Consider the following 5578-nt stretch of genomic DNA (forward strand, 5'->3'; position numbering starts at 1 on the left):
TTAGAAACATTCGTCCTTGAATGAAAAAATCTGAGTCATGCGGTTAACGTCCTTAGGAGTTTCAAAATTTAGGCAGAATATCCTTTGTAAATATGACTATCCAGGAACAATGAAACGCAGAAAATTCTAACCTAGGCTTCTCACAGGATGACATAAATAGCTAAGCACTATAGCTCCACATTAACAATGCGAGCAAATATACAACGACAACAACAACAATAATAATAAGCAACAATATAAAAAAAATCATATTGGTATCTAACCTCACTGCACTAATATAAACTGATATGCCATCACTTTTGGGGTATGAAACAAGTAAGGATATTTGGACATCATGCCATCCTCAGCCTCCCAGGTCACCTCTTCTCTATTCTTGTTTCTCCATAATACTTTAACCGAAGCCACCTCTTTGGTCCTCAATTTACGGACCAATCGATCTAATATGGCAATTAGAGTTTTCTCGTAGGACAACTCCTTTGTGATATGAACATCCTCAACCGGGACAACCCGAGTAGGGTCTTCTACGCACTTTCGTAGCATCTATACATGGAAAATTGGATGAACAGATTCTAGCCCCGAAGGCAATTCTAACTCATAAGCCACCCGTCCTACCCTCCGAAGGATCCGGTATGGCCCAATGAATCTTGGAATAAGCTTTCCCTTTTGCCAAATCTCATAACACCTTTCATAGGCGAGACTTTTAAGAATACCCAGTCATCGACACAAAAATCTAAGTCCCTTCGTCGCACATCTGAGTATGACTTCTGTTGGCTTTGAGTTGTTAGCAACCTCTCTCGAATGAGCTTAACCTGCTCCACTGTCTGTTATACTAAGTTGGGTCCAATCAACCCTAACTCACCTACCTCAAACCTCCCGATGGGGTACCTATATTTTCGCCCATACAAAGCCTCATAAGGTGCCATCCCGATGCTGGAATGATAACTATTATTGTATGTGAACTCAATAAGAGGTAAGTGGTCATCCCAACTTCCCTTGAAGTCTAGCGCACACGCCCGTGGCATATCCTCTAGTGTCAAAATTGTGTGCTCAGTCTGGCCATCTGTCTGAGGGTGAATGGCTGTACTAAGATTAACCTGTGTCCCTAGTCCTTTCTGGAAGGACTTCCAGAAGTTGGCGGTAAATTGTGCTCCTCTATCAGAGATAATAGATAATGGGACACCGTGTAGCCTAACAATCTCTCTAATATAGAGCCTTGCATAGTCTTCAGCCGTAAAAGTAGCCCTGACTGGTAAGAAATGGGCTGATTTTGTTAATCTATCAACAATTACCCAAATAGAGTCAAACTTGCGACGCGATCGAGGTAACCCTGTAATAAAATCCATATTAATTGCTTCCCACTTCCACAAAGGAATAACTATCTCCTGAACTAGCCCATCGGGCTTTTGGTGCTCAACTTTCACATGTTTGCAGTTAGGACACTGTGCCACAAATTCAGCAACATCCTTCTTCATCCCCTGCCACAAATAGATCTCCTTAATATCATGGTACATCATCGTCGAACTAGGGTGAATAGAATAATGGGAATGATGTGCCTCTTCTATAATCTGATGTCGAAGCCCTACAACAATTGGAACACACAATCGACTGTTATATCTAAGGACACCATCTCCTGCTATATCAAATGCTAAAGACTGCTGATCCTGAGCCTTGGTTCTGAGCTCCTCTAAGCTAGGATCCTCTTGTTGCCATGATTTTACTTCTACAACTAGAGATGATGCGGCTGTGTCCTGAATTGTTACCCTACTATCTTCTGCCTCTAACAATCTGACTCCCAAGCTAGCTAACTAATGAAGCTCTCACGCTAGCTCACGCTTCGACTACCACATTTGCCTTTCCTGGATGAAATAAAATATCCACGTTGTAGTCTTTTAGTAACTCAAGCCATCGACGTTGTCACAAATTTAGCTCTTTCTGTCTAAAGATATATTGAAGGCTTTTATGTATATGTGAAGATGTCAACATGAACGCCATACAAATAATGTCTCCAGATCTTCAACGCATGCACAACTGCGGCCAACTTTAAATCGTGGGTCAGATAGTTCTTCTCATGCTTTTTCAACTGCCTTGAAGCATATGAGATAACCTTACCATGTTGCATTAGAACACATCCCAACCCAACACCAGAAGCATCACAATACACCACATAGCCTTCCCCTCTGGTAATGCTAGAACTGGTGCTGATGTCATCCTGTCCTTCAGCTCCTGGAAACTATGCTCGCAAGCCTCAGTCCACTGGAACTTAGCTGCTTTTTGAGTCAGCTTTGTTAATGGGGCTGAAAGTGAAGAAAACCCCTCTACAAATCTTCTGTAGTACCCAACTAACCCTAAGAAACTACGAACCTCAATCGGAGTCGTGGGTCTGGGCCAAGTTTTTATGGCTTCAATCTTTTGTGTATCAACCGCAATGCCTACATCTGATACAATATGGCCTAAGAGAGCTGCAGAGTCCAACCAAAATTCACACTTAAAAAACTTTGCATAAAGTTCTCTGTCTCGAAGAACCTGAAGGACTGCTCGTAGATGATTAGCATGCTCAGCTTTTGAACGTGAATACACTAAAATATCATCAATAAATACAATCACAAACAAGTTTAGATACGGCCTGAATATACTATTCATTAGGTTCATGAACACTGCTGGGGCATTAGTTAATCCAAAAAACATTACCAAGATCTCAAAGTGTCCATATCTGGTTCTAAAAACTGTCTTTGGAACATCTTTCTCCCGAACTCGTATCTGGTGGTACCCTGATCTTAAATCAATCTTTGATAAGCACTTAGCACCTTGTAACTGATCAAACAAGTCATCGATCCTCGAAAGGGGATACTTATTCTTTATAGTCGTCTTATTCAGCTATCGGTAATCGATACACATTCTTAGTGGGCCATCTTTTTCCTTATGAATAACACTGGCGCGCCCCATGGTGAAGCACTAGGACTAATAAAGCCTTTATCCAGCAAGTCTTTCAGCTGATCCTTCAACTCCTTTAGCTCAGCAGGAGCCATTCTATAAAGAGGGATAAATATGGGTTGTGTACCTGGTAGCATATCGATAGTAAAATCAATTTCCCATTCTAGAGGGATACCAGAGAGCTTGTCTGGAAATACATCTTGAAACTCATTAACTACCGGAATAGACTGAAGAGTCGGTGGTTCTGCATCTATATCATGAACGTGACCAAGATGATAAATACAACCCCTAGTAATCCTCCTCCTCGCCTTAAGATAGGAAATAAACATACCTTTTGGCGTTGCTGTATCGCTTTTCCATTCCCGAACTGCCTCTCCTGGAAAGTGGAATCTAACAATCTTTGTCCAGCACTGAACATTAGCATAACAAGAAGCTAACTAGTCCATACCTATAATGACGTCGAAATCGACCATCTCTAACTCTACGAGATCTACAGAGGTCTGACGGTCGATAATTTCTATCGTGCAACCTCGATAGACTCTCCTGGCAACAATAGACTCACCAACTGGTGTAGATACTATAAAGGGTCGATCTAATGACTCTGCTACTATACATAACTTCCCCGCAATAAATGGAGTAACATAAGACAGAGTAGATCCAGGATCTATCAAAGCATAAATAGAATGGGAGCAAACAATCAATGCACCTGTCACAACATTTGGTGATGACTCTGAGTCCTGTCGGCCGACTAGTGAATATGTACGGTTCTGTCCACTATCAGAACTAGATGCTCCCTCTCTACCTCTGTCTCTACCTCTACCTGCTGAAGTCTGGGGTCCACGCCCTGTAGACTGTGCTGATGAAGAGGAACCTACTACTGACCTGGTCGACTGACCTATACCATCCTAACCTATGGTCGGGAAGTTTCTCCACCCATGCCCCTCCTGTCCACAAGAATAACAATTCGTGGAACCCTGTTTGGACCTTCCAAAATGCTTCCTACCACAAGGTGCGCAATGCTGCAGGGTTGTCCTAGCCTGGCCTGAACCTCTTTGCTGCTGAGAGCCTGATGCTCGTGAATCCTCACCTGGGCCTGACTGTTCCTGACGATCAAATCTACTACCCTGAAACTGCTGTGGTGGAGGTCTAGGTGGCCTAATAGAATATCGAGGTCTGGGACCACCCTGAAAATCTCCCTGTGAACCAGCGGGCCTAGCCTTCTTCTGTCTCTCTTTCTCGACCCTCTCACTCAAATACTGTAAATGCCGGCGATCCTCTATGCCTTGTGCAAATGCCTGAATTCGCGAGATATCCATATTATCATTTAGTGCAATGGTAGAACAAGCATCGATATAGTCTGAGTCGAGCCCTCCCACAAATCTACGTACCCTATCATGCATCGTATCAACAAATGTTGGTGCATATATATCCAATGAATCAAATCTGAGCCCGTATTCTCGGACACTCATGCTGCCCTGTCGGAGGTTCAGAAATTGGTCCACCCGGCTATCCCTAATCTCTCGAGGCAAATAGTGATCTATGAAAGCTTATGTAAAGCTATCCCAAGTGGGTAGAGATGCATCTTTTCCCCTAGATCTCTCCCAACTCTCGTACCACAATATTGCAACATCGCGCAATCGAAATGCTGCTAACTCAACTGACTCAGTCGCTGAGGCATGCATGACTCTAAAGATCCTATGAAACTGATCAACAAAGTGCTGAGGGTCCTCTCTGCGATCTGTCCCTGTAAACTGTGGAGGATTCAAGGCAAGAAATTCATGAACTCTCTAACTTCCGGGACCTTCAGAAGGTCCGGAAACATCTGGCACAACTGGCTGGCGGTGTGCAGCTACAAACTGTGCTAACATACATACTGCACTCTTGAAATCCTCATAAGATAGAATAGGGGGAACTTGAGGTGGTACTGCTGGTGAAGCCGAAAGTCCTGTAGCCCTCGGAGGCTTATGAAGAGGTGGAGAAATTATAGGGGGCTTAGAAGATATCTCCCCCTAGGTCTCACAATGGGCTACCTTCACATGTGGTACCTTGCTGGTACCCTCGCTTGCAGTTGTATCTAACCTCTGGCTAGCTGTGGTCTGTCTAGTGTCAGCAATTTCTATCTGCATAAAAGTATCAATTATAAGCCAGAAACCTCAACCCTTAAGACACCGCTCTATAACATGAGGTGAGCAAAAGAAGGATAGTCATTCTAACATGCCCGATAGCTTCTTGCTTATCGAATGTGGTGCACAACACATTTATAAACAAGACTCTACTAGACACGGCTTGCAGCCTCCCTAGGATACGACGTTGCTTTGATACCAAGTTTGTCACGCCCCAAACTCTAGGGGCGCAACTAGCTCCTAATGTCAAAACTCAGGCCCGAGCCGACCCTTCCGAACCATTTGCTACTAGCGCATGGCAGCCACACGCAATCAAGGAAACAAACAAATATATCTCGGCTAAAAACTAAGCCCTCGGCCGGCAAGACCCCTGTCAACTGATCTATAAAAGAAATAGCTACTCCAAGAGATCATATAAATAAATAGCCAACTAGCACAGAAGTCCTGATTGGGTCGTCGAGACCACCATGATATCTATACCAAAACTGAAATCAGGTATATATCAATACAATAAATCAAACAAC

This window comes from Solanum tuberosum, unplaced genomic scaffold (assembly GCF_000226075.1).
Source record: "Solanum tuberosum cultivar DM 1-3 516 R44 unplaced genomic scaffold, SolTub_3.0 scf00058, whole genome shotgun sequence".
NCBI lineage: Eukaryota > Viridiplantae > Streptophyta > Magnoliopsida > Solanales > Solanaceae > Solanum > Solanum tuberosum.